This window comes from Sprattus sprattus, assembly GCF_963457725.1.
Source record: "Sprattus sprattus genome assembly, chromosome: 7".
NCBI classification, from domain to species: Eukaryota; Metazoa; Chordata; class Actinopteri; order Clupeiformes; family Clupeidae; genus Sprattus; species Sprattus sprattus.
Window position 1 is genome coordinate 36,506,277 of NC_137926.1, and position 17,168 is coordinate 36,523,444.

At 41.2% G+C, this 17,168-nt stretch overlaps 1 long non-coding RNA gene across 1 annotated transcript; it reads left to right on the plus strand.

The window, feature by feature from the left end:
• The first annotated feature begins 1,695 nt into the window (after positions 1-1,695).
• LOC308368000 lies at positions 1,696-10,659 on the plus strand. Its single transcript, XR_013968721.1, has 3 exons — positions 1,696-1,873; positions 1,993-2,095; positions 10,188-10,659. It is a non-coding gene; the product is annotated as an uncharacterized lncRNA (long non-coding RNA).
• Positions 10,660-17,168: the final 6,509 nt, after the last annotated feature.

A 17,168-nucleotide genomic window follows, 5' to 3' on the forward strand; every position in this document is an offset into this window, starting at 1 on the left:
CTGGGAGATGATGGTGCCCAGGAAGCGGATGGACTCAACACTGTCAACTGGGGCGTCACTCAGGGTGATGGGGGAGGGTGAGGCTGGGTTCTTCCTGAAATCTATAATCATCTCCACTGTTTTCAGCGCATTGAGCTCTAGATTGTTCTGGCCACACCAGGTCACCAGATGGTCAATCTCCCACCTGTATGCAGACTCATCCCCACCAGAGATAAGCCCAATGAGGGTGGTGTCGTCCGCGAACTTGAGGAGCTTGACGGACTGGTGACTGGAGGTGCAGCTGTTTGTGTACAGGGAGAATAGTAGAGGGGGAAGAACGCAGCCTTGAGGGGAACCGGTGCTGATGGTCCGGGGGTCAGAGACATATTTTCCCAGCCGCACATGCTGCCTCCTGTCAGAGAGGAAGTCTGTAATCCACCTGCAGATGGAGTCAGGCACACTCAGCCGGAGAAGCTTGTCCTGCAGCAGAGCCGGGATGATGGTATTAAAGGCAGAGCTAAAGTCCACAAACAGGATCCTGGCATAGGTGCCTGAGGTGTCCAGGTGCTGGAGGATGGAGTGAAGGGCCATATTTACTGCATCGTCTACAGACCTGTTAGCTCTGTAGGCAAACTGCAGGGGATCCAGTAGAGGCCAGGGTCAGTGATGGCTTTGAGATGCCGCAACACAAGCCGCTCAAATGACTTCATCACAACAGAGGTCAGAGCTACGGGTCTGTAGTCATTAAGTCCTGTGATCTTAGTCTTTTTGGGGACGGGGATGATGGTCGAGGTTTTGAAACAGGCTGGTACGTGGCATGACTGCAGTGAGGAGTTAAAAATGTCTGTAAACACCGGTGACAGCTGTTCAGCACAGTGCTTTAGGATTGATGGAGAGACAGAGTCTGGCCCAGTTGCTTTTCGGGGTTTCTGCCTCCTAAAGATTCTGAAGACGTCCCTCTCCATAATGGATAGAGTCTTCACCGTGGTGGGGTTGAAGGGGGGGTGCTCTGAGGCGGGCAGCTGTGGAGAGGCGCAGGCCTCTGCTGTGGTGGGGAAGGTGACGCTGATGGGCTGGAGCTGGTGGGTGGTGTCACAGGGGATGGTATCAGGACTGTCCCACTGTCTTTCTTTATGGCCAAAATTTTAAACCAAATGATGTCATACAATTTATTATGTGATAATAAATCAGAATTACGACAAAGGTGTCCATTTTTTCTTTTGCGAATGCAGTGCCCTTCTTTGTTAGCCAATTTCGCAAATGTGGTGGGGGGAAAACAACTCCTGGAAGTCATTACAATGAGAAACTTTCTCAAAAGAATGACTTAGTATCTCAAAGTAATATAGTATCTCAAAAATAATGACAAACCTTCTCAAAATGAGTTAATTTAGTCATATAGTTAATTCATTAGTCATTATGTTTGAGATACTAGGCTAGGCCACCGTTTTGAGATAAGTTTATAAAAACAATGAGACATTTTCTCAAAATAATTACTTATTTTCTGAGATACGAAGTCATTATTTCAGGTTTGTGTGCCTTTATTTTGACTACTCGTGGCGGTGGCCACGCCGGAACTGAAGCAGCTGGCCTAACTCGGAATCTGTTTCAGTAAAGGGGCACAGACAGGGTTTATGTCTTTGTCTGTGCACGCACTTACATACCTTACATTTATATATGCTCACACAAAACGTGACAATACAATGAACACAATGCTATGTAAGTCAGACTGACCAACAACACACCTTCCAAAGTAACTCAGATTGGATAATACGGAAGTTAGATAAATGGCTAACAAACAGCGAGAACTCCCATCCTGGATGGAAAGGATGGGTAAGGAAGGCAACTGCTTGACCAGAGAAGTTACAACTAAAACAAAAAATAAGTTTACACCGCGGTAAGTAGGCTATTGCTGTTCACGCCAACCGGTTGTATTTTCCGTTAAGAAGTCCACAATTTTGCTTCGGGGCTATAACCTCATGACAAAAATGCTCTTAAACCCTGTCACTCTTGTAGGGTTACAGTCTATTTTATGAACGAGTGGGAGCTCGTGCAAAACGCTCTTGTCTACGGGGATTTGGAGGACAAAAAATGTCACGCTGAAGGACTTACAGAAAAGGTAGGTTTGACTGAATGATGATATTTATGGGTAAAATACATTGGCCCTCATTCTCGATCTTTTTCTGTATTTCTTTAGAAATGTTTCTTACACGACTTCGCAAAAACAACGTAAAGAGAAACGCTTCCGCTGCATTCCCGCACGCTTGAAAATGTGTTCATAAGCAGCCGAAGTCTTCTCAGCTGTGTTCCTACCGATTAGTTTCTTAAGGCGGCTGCTTGGTTCAGCGTTGGGGTTAAGTGTTGCGCAAAATGTACTCAAGGCTGATTCATGCTTCATTACGTACGCGCATCATTAGGTAAGCGCTTCTTCTTCTTCTTCTTCTGTAAAGTTTTATGGCGGTTTACATTCAATGTGCATTACCGCCACCTTCTGGACCGAGATGTAGTTCATTGGGGTCGTTAAAGAAAACTTAACGAAATCATAAAAATAAAAAATAAAACAAAACAATTAAAACTAAATAAAATAAAATAAAACAAAACAATAATTCTAAATCCTGTTAGCTAATTGTGTTTCTTTAATATATGATATTACCGAATTTGTAATATTTCCTGTTCTAGGCTCACCCAATAACGTCTCCAATGAAAAGACTTGCTTTGCTGCACTAACAGTCCTTTTCATTTTTTCCCTCTGTCTAGAGAATCTCTCACAACTTAACAAAACATGTTTAACATCCTCTTTTACTCCACAACCCTCACAATTTCCTGATGTATGTTTGTTAATGATGTATAAATTGCTGTTCAGAGCAGTGTGCCCTATTCTCAGTCTGGTAAACCATACCTCCTCCTGTCTGTTTATGTAACTGATCTTTTTCCATGCAATCTCTTTTTGAATGTTGTAAAGATGTCTCCCCTTTTCCTCCTTATCCCATTCAGCCTGCCACATTGAATTCATTTTTTGTTTGATGAGTACCTTAATCTCTGCTTTACTGAGTGGAATGCTTAATTGAACCTCCTCTTCTTTCGTTGCCTCTTTTGCCAGTTTGTCTGCTTCCTCATTTCCTTTCACACCTTTATGAGCAGGAACCCACACAAACTGGACTGTCCTTCCTTGTTGACAGATTGAAAATATGTTTAGATTGACCTCATCCAATAAATCCTGTCTACATGCTGAATCTCCATTCTGTATAGCTGTGAGAGATGACATGGAATCAGAACAGATGATTGCCTTAGGGAGCCTAGCCTCTTCTAGCCACTGTAACGCAATGATGATGGCTGCCATTTCAGCTGAAAAAATGGATAAATGATCCGTAGTCCTCTTTTTAATGTATATTTCGGTTTCTGGTATAAATACCCCAATGCCAGTCTTACCCTCACCATCTTTTGATGCATCTGTATAAATTTCTGTAGTGTCGTAGCACATATTCCCTAGATACTGCCCTACATTGTCTTTTGTTTCTATTATCACCCTAGGGGAACCAAATAGCCAAGGTGAGGTTGTTGACAGATGCAAGGTCTTACTGCATTCTATTTCCTCTATTCCCAACTGTCTAGCTAATCTGTTAGCATCCCATCCAAAACTACTGATCTGAGACCTGCCATATTCCCAACATTCTTTAAGGACCTCTTTCGTAGGATGAGATAGACTATGTCCTTTTAAATTGACCCAATAGCCCAAACTCAGTTTCAGACGCCTGAGGTGTAATGGCATTTCTCCTGTCTCTACTTGCAGTGCTGGTACGGGAGACGTTCTAAATGCACCACAACATACTCTGAGACTTTTGGCTTGCATTCTATCCAGTACTTTAAGGTGTGTCTTTGATGTGGATCTGTACACAATACATCCATAGTCAAACACTGATCTTATCAGAGCTATATAAATTCTCTTTAGAGATGTCCCTGATGCTCCCCAGTTGTACCCCGCTAAGCATTTCATTACATTCACCCCCTTCTGACACTTCTCAATTACCTTCTTAATGTGTTCCTTAAAATTCAACTTACTGTCGAACCACACTCCCAGGTACCTAATTGTGTCGACTTGCTTCATCGCTTGACCGTAGAGCTTAATTTGTACATCAGGCTTAATTCTTTTCTTTGAAAAACAGATGATTTGTGTTTTTTCAACTGATAAATAAAAACCCCACTCAAGTGACCATTTCTCAACCTTGTTTATTGCTTGTTGCATTTTGTCCGTAATGTTTCCAATGTTTCTCCCTCTTATCCACAGAGCTCCATCATCCGCATATAAAGCTTTGTTGACTCTTAGATCTTTTATTTGTTCAAAAATGTCACTGATCATTAAATTGAATAGCACTGGACTACATACACTTCCTTGCGGTGTACCATTTTCTATAGGATAGGTCTTGGAATAATCAACCCCAACTCTTACTTCTATAGTTCTTCCTTTAAGGAAATCCCTAATCCAATTGAACATCTTCCCACCAATGCCCATCCTATTCAACTTAATTAATAACCCCTCCTTCCATAGCATATCATATGCCTTTTCTATATCAAATAGTGTGGCCAATACTAACTCCTTGTTATTTTGTGCTTTCCTTATTATATTTTCCATGCATACCACAGGGTCCATTGTAGTCCGTCCACTACGGAACCCGCTCTGATGGTTGGAGAATAAACCTTTCCTTTCTCCCTCGTACATTAACCTTCTCACAATCATTCTTTCCATTAGCTTACATAAATTAGATGTTAATGCAATTGGCCTATAGCTTTTCACTTCAGCTCTGTCCTTTCCTGGCTTTCCAATTGGAATCACTACAGAGTGTTTCCAATTCAAAGGCAATTTCCCTTGTTCCCAAATCATATTATACAGTTTTAAAATTCCATACTTAGCCACGTCATCTATCTCCTTAATCATTTTATAGCATACCCCATCTTTCCCTGGTGAAGTATTCTTGGCCCCATGTAATGCTCTCCTAAGCTCATATAAGGTAAACTCCTTATCGAGTATGCTCTCACTATTTGCCTGTTTCCCTAATATTCCTTTACTTCCCTCTATTGCTTTAATTCTCCAAGCTAATTCTTCCTCTGTTAAGTTTTTTGAACTATGAACCTTAACAAACCCTTTTGCAAGTATCTCGGCTTTCTCTTGATTACTCACCGCCTCTACATCATTATCTTTTATCACCGGTATAGTGAATTCCCTTCTAATGCCACCCATCTTTTTTATCATGCTCCAAACATCACCTACTCTAACTTCTGCCCCTATCTTACCACAGAATTCACGCCAATATTTCCTTTTAGCCTCTCTTACCACACGTTTTACCATAGACTGTGCTCTTTTTAAATCCATATAATTGGCATATGAGTGGTTAGATTTCACATTTCTGAATGCTTTATTTCTGGACTTGACCGCTTCCTTGCAATCCTCTGACCACCAAGGTACCATTTTCCTTTTCCTCATGCCAGAAGATTTACCAATAACCTCCTCTGCTGCCTCACACAGTATATTGGTAATTTTTGAATTTAATTCATCTACATCACTACTCCTATCCGATACTATTTCCATCAGTTTACCACTCACCTTAAAGTTATACAACCCCCAATTCGCCTCCCTCATTTTCCATCTTGGAAACCAATTATCCTCTATGCACACATCTTGATTCCTAACACTAACCCAGATGATATACCTCACTACCAAGCGAAATTTCATTAACCTCCCACTGACTTACCCTTGCTATCTGATCAGATACTATCATAAGATCTAATGCAGACTCTGTTCCATGATATAAATCAAACCTAGTGCATCTTCCATCATTTAAACAAACTAACTTATTGTCATCCATAAATTCCTCAATAGTACTCCCATTATCATCCACTTTCATTCCTCCCCACAGAGTGTTGTGAGCATTAAAGTCTCCACATAATATTATCTTCCCATTTCCCCCCTCATACAAACTGTCTAGAGTCTCTCTCAAAATCCTTTTACAAGGATTATAATAATTCACAATTTTAGTTCTAGTTTTATCTACCCATATATCAACCATGACTACCTCTATATCTATATTCAAATTTATAACTCTATAGTTAATCCCTTGCTGAATAAATGTAACCACTCCACCTCCTGTAGTATCCCTATCTTTGCGCACTGCTGTGTACCCATGTATCTTAAAATCTAGTGATGGTTTTAACCATGTTTCCTGTATGCAGATGATATTTGGTTTGACCTGTATTTCCTCAATATATTGCTTAAATTCCTGTCCATTTGCTATTAAACTCCTTGCATTCCACTGTAGAATAGACAAGGTCATTTTGTTTGAGAATCCTCTAGCCCCACCTCTGCTAGTAATATATCATTTATACTTTCTATCGTAATTTCCCCCATTCCAATATATTTCTGTGCCGCTCTTATTATTATTTTAATTCTCTCGGTCTTACTGGTTGTTTGTGCAGAACAGTTAATCACTTCCGCTAGAAACGCTACAAACTTTACCTTATTCACTGCAATATATGTTGTATTTGCCTCACCTCCACTATGTTTGTTCCCCTGAGAGTTCCATTGCTGCCTCTGCCTAGGTATTCCTGGACCAGCTCCTGTTGGTATTGCGGTTTCTTTTTTTGCCTTAATTTGTTTAATAGCCTCGGCATACGTCACCTTTTCCTCCACTTTAACCCGTTGAATCTCTGCTGCTCTTTTATGCGCATCACACCCTTTATACGCCGCGCTATGCTCTCCACCACAATTACAGCAATTAACTTTAGTGCCTTGTTTACATTTGCCATACTCGTGATCCTCTCCACCACACTTGCCACACCTCGCCTTCCCTCTGCATATTGCTGCTACATGCCCAAATTTCTGACACTTAAAGCACCTAAGTGGTGGTGGAATGTATTCGCGCACTTGATAGCTCATGTAGCCTACCCTTATTCTTTGTGGTAATTTCTCCTCTCTCATTGACAACAGTATAGACAAACTCTCCTTCTTAACACCCTCTTTGTTGTACATCAGCCTCTTCACCCTTTCCACCTTAGCTCCCGTTACATTACGCATAATTTCTTCGTTTGTCAGCTCCGTTGAGACCCCTGTGATTACTCCTTGCACAATTTTCCTCCTCTCCCACAAAACACACCTGATCTTCTTCCCCTCTAAAGTTGTCATTTTAATCAATATATCTCTTTGTCTGTTATCAACACATGAAATGATTAAACTGCCATCTCTCAACGTATTGACTGACACCGCTCCTACCTTCTCGTGTAACGCTTTAGATATCTTCAGTAGGTTAAACGAACATGGCGTATCAAACTGAAGCTTTACCTTAATTTCTTCCTGCTGTTTTACATTTACTCTAATATTTTCCTCACTCGACTCCGGATTGTCTCCTGACCCATTATCACTGTTTGTTCTTTTTTTCTTTTTAGTTTTTCTAGATGTAACATTCTCCCAATTGTTTGTACTTCCCGCGTCCTCGTCTTCCATCTCATCGCTCACTCCATCTACGTCACTTCCTGCCATTGCACACCCAATCCGATCTAACTGCACCCCTCACCACCGTCTCAGTCCAGTCCCAGAAGCACCAGGTAAGCGCTTCATTACCCTTGCGCGACCTCTTACGCCTTGCGTGCGTCGGCCCCTTTTTCTAGACTTGCGTCATTTTTTTACGCAAGCCCTTACGCGAGCCTCGAAGCCTGCATTCTATCAACGAATGATACGAGATGAGGTTACTAAAATATTCTGCATGTCTACTCAGTTTTACAGTGCTTCCCAAGTAAAGGTTTGAAAATAACTTCAAGCTTCAGACTTTCTGTTAGGGAACCTGTTATCTATCTGCAGAGCAAATGTCAGGCTCATACAAAAACATTAACTTGAATTCAGTGGCGGCTCGTCCATAAGGGCGATTGGGCGACGCACTGCCTATGGGAAAAGGAAGAAGGAAAAAAAAAAAAAAAAATTATAATAAAAAAAAAATTCCTGATGTATAAATTCAATCGCACGACTACATGTAAATGTAAATTTCATATATTTTTTCTGTCGGATTCTACCACTAAACCGTCTTATCTGCCTCTGTATGTCATTGTCGAATCAGGTAACAGTCATTCAGTCAGCCTAGAGTCAAGATTCAAATGGCCCCGCCCCTTCAGGGCGATCTGGGACGAAATGAAAATCGCCCCAGACCTCTCCCATTGACTCCCATGTTAAATGCGTTTTTTTCACAAAACAGAGCTCTCAATGCATTCTCTATGGCTTCCGGGAGGGCTCGCCCCTCCAAGTCTAGTCATAAGTAAGCGACGCAAAAGGCTATGGTAAAAGCAAATGAGGACGTCACACAGCTTCGACAAAGGCATGTCAAGATGGCACCTGTTCAGCACAACAATTCCATCCGCTCTTTGACAGAAACTTCTTTTTAGTCAGCGTAATAATGAAGATAAATTGACCAAAAAAACAATTAGGACTTCCTAGACCAAAAGTATCCATTCAACAGTTTTCTACAAAGGGAGGGAAATTGGAACAAAAGAAAATCGCGGTCGTGAAGTGGCTAACGCGGTCTGTATTTCTATTTACCACTGTCACTTTTCATAGGTTTCACAGTGTGAACTATCTTTGAATAATTTTTTATGTGATGACTTATTTTGCTTTTGTAAGCCAATACTTTCAAGTTCAGTCAATAAATATCGTTGGTTTTGACGTATGTTGCCCCCTTCTTTATGTTGTTAGTGGACATATCATGTGTCCTGTTCAGCTATGTTACAACATACAACATTTGAGACGTGTGGATAACGAAAAAGTGGGATAATTTAATGTGGAGCCACATCATGTTTGCTTATGAAGGCTCCTGAATGTAACTTTCTTCCATAGCGTTCCACTTGTATCTTGCTACTCTAGCTATGTAGAAAGAGGGGAGATATTACTGTTGGTTGCTGCCAATAGTGGAAAAAAAGGTATTGCTGCATGAGTAAATCGGATAACTTAATGTACCTACTGAATAGGTCGCCTTAATCATAAAAAAAAAATTGCCCCCCCTGAGAATTTTTTCAGGAGCCGCCACTGCTTGAATTACTTGATGCTAATACCTAGCGCGGTGTCTATAGGTTTTTTCATATACGTTAGCATTAAGCTAACGTATTTTCTACCACAGTAAAACATGCAATACTATGTGATTGGTTTTAGAAAACGAATGTTACGTGATGAGATTACTCAAATGTAGTCTGCATGTCTGCTCAGTTTAACAGTGCTACCCAAGCAAAGGTTTGAAAAGAACTTCAAGCTTCAGACTTTCTGTTAGGGAAACAGCTTTCTATCTGCCAAGCAAATGGCAGGCTCATGACAACACGCGCAATCTTTGGGAGCATGAACTGCACTGAGTACATTTTGCGCAACACTTAACCCCAACGCTGAACCAAGCAGCCGCCTTAAGATTGATGCACGTTCTCGTGAAAGTGGATTTGCATACATACACGCCCCGCCAGCTCCTTATTAGGGCACGCAGCCATTAGCCAAGTGTGCTGTCGGATTTTCCCAAATCCACACGAAAGCAACTCGTAACAGGTGTTTATTAATAAGATGGAGATATTTTCTTACGTTGAACTTCTGAACACATTTAAGAAGTCACTTTAAAAAAAAAAATATATCGAAAAATGGCTACCATAAGGGTGAAGACTTGTCACGAGTAGGAGTATAAATTGCAGTAAGTACAGTTCTCAGAGATTGGGTTTAATGTTTGTTTATTTATTCACTTACATTTGCAGTGTTCAACAGTTAACCCTTTAAACACAGAGTTTATTTAAATGTCATTCCTCAACGCGATTCCTCAAATAACCACAAGATGGCCCGTGGAATCGCATTTGAGAAGATTCTGGCAGAGTTACGACTGCTTTCGCGTTCTGAAAGTTGTCTTAAGTTCAGAAGAAAGCACAGAAGAAAAAACTTGTGAAGTGGAGTTCCTTCTAAAATCCTTCTGAAAGTCTTCCCAACTGCTGTCGAGAATGAGGGCCATTGACATGTCTCGGGTAACCGTTCACGCCACACGCGTGTATTTAGCGAGTCTTAAAATGTATTGTGTCTCATTTCAAGGGTGCTAAAAAAAAAAGATGCGGTATCTGCCAACGGCTAATTGTGTGGATTAAGACTGCCTATTTGTCATCAATTTCAATATTGACCGTTACCTGACTGAAACCCATCTTTCCACGTGTGTTTTTAGGTACTGAAAACAGAAGGCGGCCTGGTGAAGAGGAGAAGACAAGAAGCAGGAATGGACTCTAACGAACAGGGTACCTCTGAGGCGAGGACAAGCGTATTAGAATCCGATTTGGACACAGCAGAGCTAGAGACTCTCCCTTATGGAAATACTGACCAGGGACACAACTCAACCAGCAGGTTTATAGAGCATCGGACTGACACTGTATCTGATGATGAAGCTTTGAAGCTTGTAAGGGAGATTTTTTTCACATGATGGTGAGGCCTTAATCTTTTAAGATCATCTGTCATGAGATACAGTAGGCACTGGCAGCCATCATCCTTCACTATGTAAAGAGTACTGGACATGGAATGGAACAGGAAGAACTGTCTTCCTTGTAATGTCTACACATACGGAAAGGATATGGTGCCATTTTTTCCAAGGAGAGTCAAGGGCTTCCCAATGTTTGCTGCTGCTTACTTCAAACCCAGAGTAAGAGTGCTCTCCATGGCAGTTAATGTGACTCCATACAGGGTTGCTGTACACTGAGGTAGAGTGTGGAGTGGCCAGAATACAAAATGGCAATACCACTCCTATTCTTTACATTTCTTGTTGTAGGGTTTAAAAACACACACAAACACAACCTTTATGTGTTGTGAGGAATAGAACACAGAACTATGAAGTGTCCTCATATAAACCTGGACACTATAATCCACAGAATGTTGTGCAGTATTGTCCTATCATATTCTCAAAATGACTTAATTCTTATTTTAACAAACTACACTTTGCACCTTTTGAATAATCTGAACTACTTGCCCAAAGAGACCCATGGGAACAAGGTGAAGTCAACTGTTTAAGAAACCGAAGCTGTTTATTGAAGGTCATCATTAACTGCAGGTGACACCCTACTTACAATGGATTACAGTGTACGTGTTTTGTTGTTGCTGCTTTTGTGTCCTACAGGCAGTGCATATACGAATAACTCATAATGAGGATACATCTTATATGTCCTGTGAAATAAGAATTATGATGCCAAGATAACACCATTCACCCGATAGGGCAGCAGGATATCTGGTTGGAGAAAAATAACTTCATGTGAAACATCGAAACCAATAAGCAAATGAATACACATAAATTGCTTGTTACCATATCCATAAACAGTTTTATGCACCTGCTGTAAAAGATGGAGTTAAGATACCAGATGACACGATGTCAATAAACTTTTCTTGGTTTCCTGGAAAATGGAATTTAACACATTTCACATCTGAACTAATTTGCACAAATATTGGAAATATTGCGTTTGAGAAAGATCTCTTAGTTAAAGCCTGGATGGCACTGATGAAAAGTGTCGGGGTTATTAACCTTTAACAACAATCCACATCAACCAAATGCCCCCTTGTGTCGACATCATTGTAACCTGCTCTTAATCTTGTGAAAAATGGATGCTATATTTAGCAGATATGTTTGCAATCTATAGATGACAAAACATCTTAAGCCAAGTGTCGCAAAACTGTAATATTGATGAACACTGCATCTAAGCAACTCTTGTGTAGAGTTATTGTAAAGTGTACTGGTGTGAAAAGTCTTCAATTGGGTTGCTTGTCCCTGCAAATGCTTTTCTTCTCAACAAATCAGGTGAAGGTAGATACAGCGGACTCCAACAGGCAGCCAGGCAGTGCACTATCAGCCAGCTTACTCCTGCTCATTGGTTTCTGTAAGTAATGGCGTTTGGCTGGTGTGTCCATCGAGGATACCAACCTAGGAGACGAAAAGAAAAAAGGCATGTTTTTTAATACACACATAGATTTTAAATGTTAAAACAAATAAAGAATTGGTTACAGTTTGTTTGTTTTCTAATAACATACACCTGTACTGGATAGTTACTTGTTGCCCATGTTAAAAAGGACATTAACCCCACAACTTCATTAAACAGTGAGAGCGGAACTTAGAACCATAGCCGAAACAGTCCTATCTTTCTGAGAGTTTTAGTGATGCCATTAAACAGAAACTAACATGTTGCAGTATCAGTCTGAGTAAGTGGATGGTAACATTTGGAGACTTTTATTGTCATTGCCATTACTGCCATGATTCTGTATTTTGACTTGTCAAAGTTACGGTGGATCCTACTGCCTGTTCTATACAGTATATTTCAGGAGCTGACTATTATTTTATAAAATGCCATCAACTCATTCTTCTCTATAATTTCCCCTTTTGTAATCCATACAATATATGAAAACAGACAAAGCTTCAAGCTAAAGAAATTACTCAGTGTACGTTTCTATATATTCAGGTATATGGCAAGATGTTACATTCCTTGTGCCATTGGTTGGGGACTTCCCACAGCAGCCAAACCTCTCAATGTTACATGCCTGTAATCATACCAAAACAACCTAGACTATGCTAGAATCATAGGCGTAGATTACGGGGGACATGTCCCCACCACTATTTCAAAGTTTTAGCTACAGCACTCATGCACTCGTTCTTGGGCAGTGAATGAATTAGTCAGGATTATCGGGCATACTGGGTGGGCTTTAAGATCATGTATTTTCTGTGCTCGCAGTTCGGATTTGAGAGGGTTATTTTGATCAAATTCTTTGTGCTTCATATCGTAGTGGCGTTTCACATTGCTGCTTTTGACGAGTGCCACCGTCTCAGAGCATATCAGGCACACAGGCTTACAGCTGGAGCTAAGGTCCGGGACGCGATCTGGCACTCCGCGAGTGGGCGAGACTCGCCACTTGCGCTTCACGTGATCTGGCACTCCGCGAGTGGGCGAGACTCGCCACTTTGTGAATGAAGCGCACCTCACTAGGACGCGATCTGGCACTCTGCACCGCATTGCATAGAGACGGGCGCATATGAGACATATACGTTGTTGAGACTCTTATTAAAGATCTTAGCCTACAATATACGTTGTTGAGACTCTTATTATGACCGCCGCGCGACAGCGTCATATAGGTTTAGTCGGAGGTTTTTTTTTTTTTTTTTTCTGTTTGCCGATTTTCTGTCATCGATTCCCGGGACATTGAAACACCGAGGTGCACGAAATTTGGTGGGCATGTAGCCCCACTAGATGAGCGTGGAACCATTGATTTTCGTTTTGATCCGTTGCACCCCCGTCGGACTGGACCCGTTTTAGAGAGGGTGGGGCGATTCAGTTTTCTGTGAATAACTCGAAAACCGTAGGGCTTAGGAGGACCACATTTTTTTTGTATGTTGGTCTTAAGAGGCCACATCAACCATTCCACTACCACTTATTTCATGTATAGCGCCACCTAGTTACAAATGAAAAAGCAAACATGGAGTGTTGTAAAACATTTTAATTGTAAGTTGACAAGGTCAGAACTGCACGAAATCGGAGGTGTGGGATCATTATGACACCTTCTGACTGCACGTTAAGTTTCGTGGAATTCCGTTTTCGGGGGGGCATGCAATAAATTGATTTATATGATTATACACCAACTGGCCTGTAGGTGGCGCGACACAGTTTTCTTCGAATATCCCGAGAACCGTAGGGCCTTGGAGGGCCAAATTGTTCTTGTATGTTTGTGTCAAGGGGCCATATCAACCCATACTATCACCAGTCATTACATGTATAGCGCCACCTAGTTAAAAATTAAAAAGCAAAAATTAGGTGTTTTAATCGAATATATGTCAAAGTGCTCGAAAAATTACCAAATTTGCCAGGGACATCAAGCCTGGAACCGTCCATCTTCGGTAGAGTTTTTGTCCATGGATGGAGCAAAATGGCTCTGTAGTGCCCCCTAGAACATTGCAAAAAACCCTGCGCGTTGGGGTTATTTTGGCGTAGCTTGACGGAATTCAGTACAAGTCTTGATCATGCTTGGACGCACCAAAAAGTCTCTTGACGCCATGGTGGCAGGTCCACAGGAAGTCGGCCATTTTGAGTGGAAGATGCATTTTGACGGCGTTTGCACAACTCGCATCTGATCGAACTCGTCCGACAGCTTTAATGGTAACGCCTTGAAATGTGGTCCGGCTACTCTTCAGCCATGGGCGACTAAAAGTTATATTGGATTTTCTCATTAGTCGGAAGGTGTGGGCGTGGCAGACCCTCAAACTTTGCCAACTTGTTAGTGCTTTCCACAAAACACAAAGGGCCTGATTTACTAATATGCGAGCGCTTCTTAATCTGCGTTCGCAAATTAACGCACGGTGTTTTTGCGCATTTTACTTGGTATTTATCAAGCCAGATCTGCGCTGGGCAAACTGTGCTTACTCCGCCCTTTAAAGAGCCTGATTTACTAAGATTGATTTGCGAACGCATCTTTGCCAGGCGCACATTAACGCACGGTGATTCCCCGCATTTTCCGTGATATTTATCAAGCCAGATACGCGCTGGGCAATCATTATTTAGCGCGCCGTTAAAAGACTGGAGAACTTGCCAGCAAGTTACTGCCACCATGGAGATTCGAGGAAGAAAAAACTAAGGTTCAGCGAATAGATAGCGAATAGATAGCGAGATAGATGTATTGGTTCACGTTCGCTCAATCACTGAACCTGATTCAATGGGTTATATTGTTGTTTTGCCCGCCATCATCTACAGCGAGATGTTTAAAAGAACACGATTATAAATAATATGCTATTGGTGGCATTAATGCATACACTGTCTATTATAACAATATATATGTGTACATGGCGAGATTAATACGTTCTACAAGGGACATGGGTTCACTACAATATATCCCCACTGAAACAAATACATTTACCAAGTAGACAGGCCTCTCCAAAATCACCGTTGCTCAATCATGGATAAATGACACTATTCCGAAAGATAAAACTGTCATGGACAGACCACTACCACGTAAGTAATGGTCATGTTGGCATCACATATGACCTGGACATTCATTGAATATGTGTGCTTTCTGTTTCGGTAAACGTGTTCGCGGATTGAAGGTGGGACTGTTTGCATGTGGGTGCGATCAATTTCTCCAATTACGTTCGGAAAGTTTAATTTCATATATATGAATATATGAATTATACGAGTTGAAACAAATATTTCTGTTCGCTGTCTCTGTCTATGTCTTTGCCTTGCTGCTGCCATATCAACGTTTTCAGACTCAGTGGAAATGCGCATGGTTAAGACGTGCTTTTATGAGGCGGAGAATTAGCGTGCAAATCAGAGATGTGCGCTCGCCGGGCAGTTTAGTAAATAACACGCAGTTCATCATTAGGCGCACTCCTCCCATTAAATAGCGCTACACGCCTACGTTACCACCCACGTTTCCGAACCATCCCACCTGTTTGCAGGTACACACCCTCAAAGCGTTAATATGCGCTGCGCCAGCTTAGTAAATACCGTTTTTCGTTACGACCGCTATTTTACGCCAGAAAATGGGCGCAATCCTGTTAGTAAATCAGGCCCAAAGTGTCTTATAACTCAATCGCATATATGACAAAGTGCTCGAAAAATTACCAAATTTGCCAGGGACATCAAGCCTGTAACCGTCCATCTTCGGTAGTGTTTTTGTCCATGGATGGAGCAAAATGGCTCTGTAGCGCCCCCTAGAACATTGCAAAAAACCCTGTGCATTAGGGTTATTTTGGCGTAGCTGGACGGAATTCGGTACACGTCTTCATCATGCTTGGACGCACTAAAAAGTCTCTTGACGCCATGGTGGCAGGTCCACAGGAAGTCGGCCATTTTGAGTGGAAGATGCGTTTTGACGGCGTTTGCACACCTCACATCTGATCGAACTCCTCCAACAAATGTAATGGTAACGCCTTGAAATGTGGTCAGGTTACTCTTCAGCCATGGGCGACTAAAAGTTATATAAGATTTTCTCATTAGTCGTAAGGTGTGGGCGTGGCAGACCCTCAAACTTTGCTAACTTGCCAGTGCTTGCCACAAAACACAAAGTCTCTTATAACTCTTGCGTACATTGTTTGATCCAGAGAAAATGTCTTAGGGTGGACGCTGGATCCAGCCGGAACGCGTTCATATGCCTGACTGATATCACCTATAACGACACCTGTTGGTGGTTGGAAACTTCACTTTGTTTCCAAACCTCTTTATTTGACCTGTTTTAACAAACTACATTGCAAAAGAAAAATATACCAAAACAATCCACAAAAAAGTAGTACACAAAACATTACATAACCAATTCATCAAAATCTATCACAAATAATTCCTTTAATACATAAAAATGAAACACAAACCAATTTACACACACAAAACACATAAAAACACACAAACACACTGATAACCATGACTCATTTTGTGCCAAAACCTTCTGAACAGTTCGGCGGTCATATTTTTTAACGCTTTGCGTTACGTCTAGTTAAAGATCTTACTCATTTTCACAAAGACAAAACAAATAGCTACACGTAGCCTATAAACGTTGTTGAGACTCTTATTAAAGATCTTACTCATTCTCGTGGTTGAAAGTCGACAAAGAGAGACAAATAGCTACACGGTCAAGCAATGTCATTTATTTCTTTAAAGTATTTAAGTTGTTGAAAGAAATAGAAATAGAATACACATCTTACTCGTTGAAAGAAATATAAATATAAATATAAAATACACACTCACAAAATATAAATTACACAGAAATAATAAAATACACAATCGCAAATATAAATTACACATCTTACTAATTAAAAACCACCATGAAGAACACTCGTTGAAAGAAATATAAATATAAAATACACACTCACAAAATATAAATTACACAGAAATAAAAAATAGAAATATAAAATACACACCACGAAGAAAAATCAAGAAGGCGTGTAAATAACCCTTGCCCTCTTCACTCTTCTGCTGGTCTTCTTTGGTGCAGAGACTTCTGGAGGTGATCTGGCCCACAGCCTTTCTATCGGTGAGGCAGCCTGTTCTGGTTTGCCCGAAGGCGTGTAAACCACCCTTGCCCCTTTACTGTAAACACACGGAAGACCAGAAGTACAGACAGCTGTCAGAAGGAGTCATACGGGCATCCCACTTTGACACCTGGGATATTCACCATTTTCTTTCACACGGAATCTGCT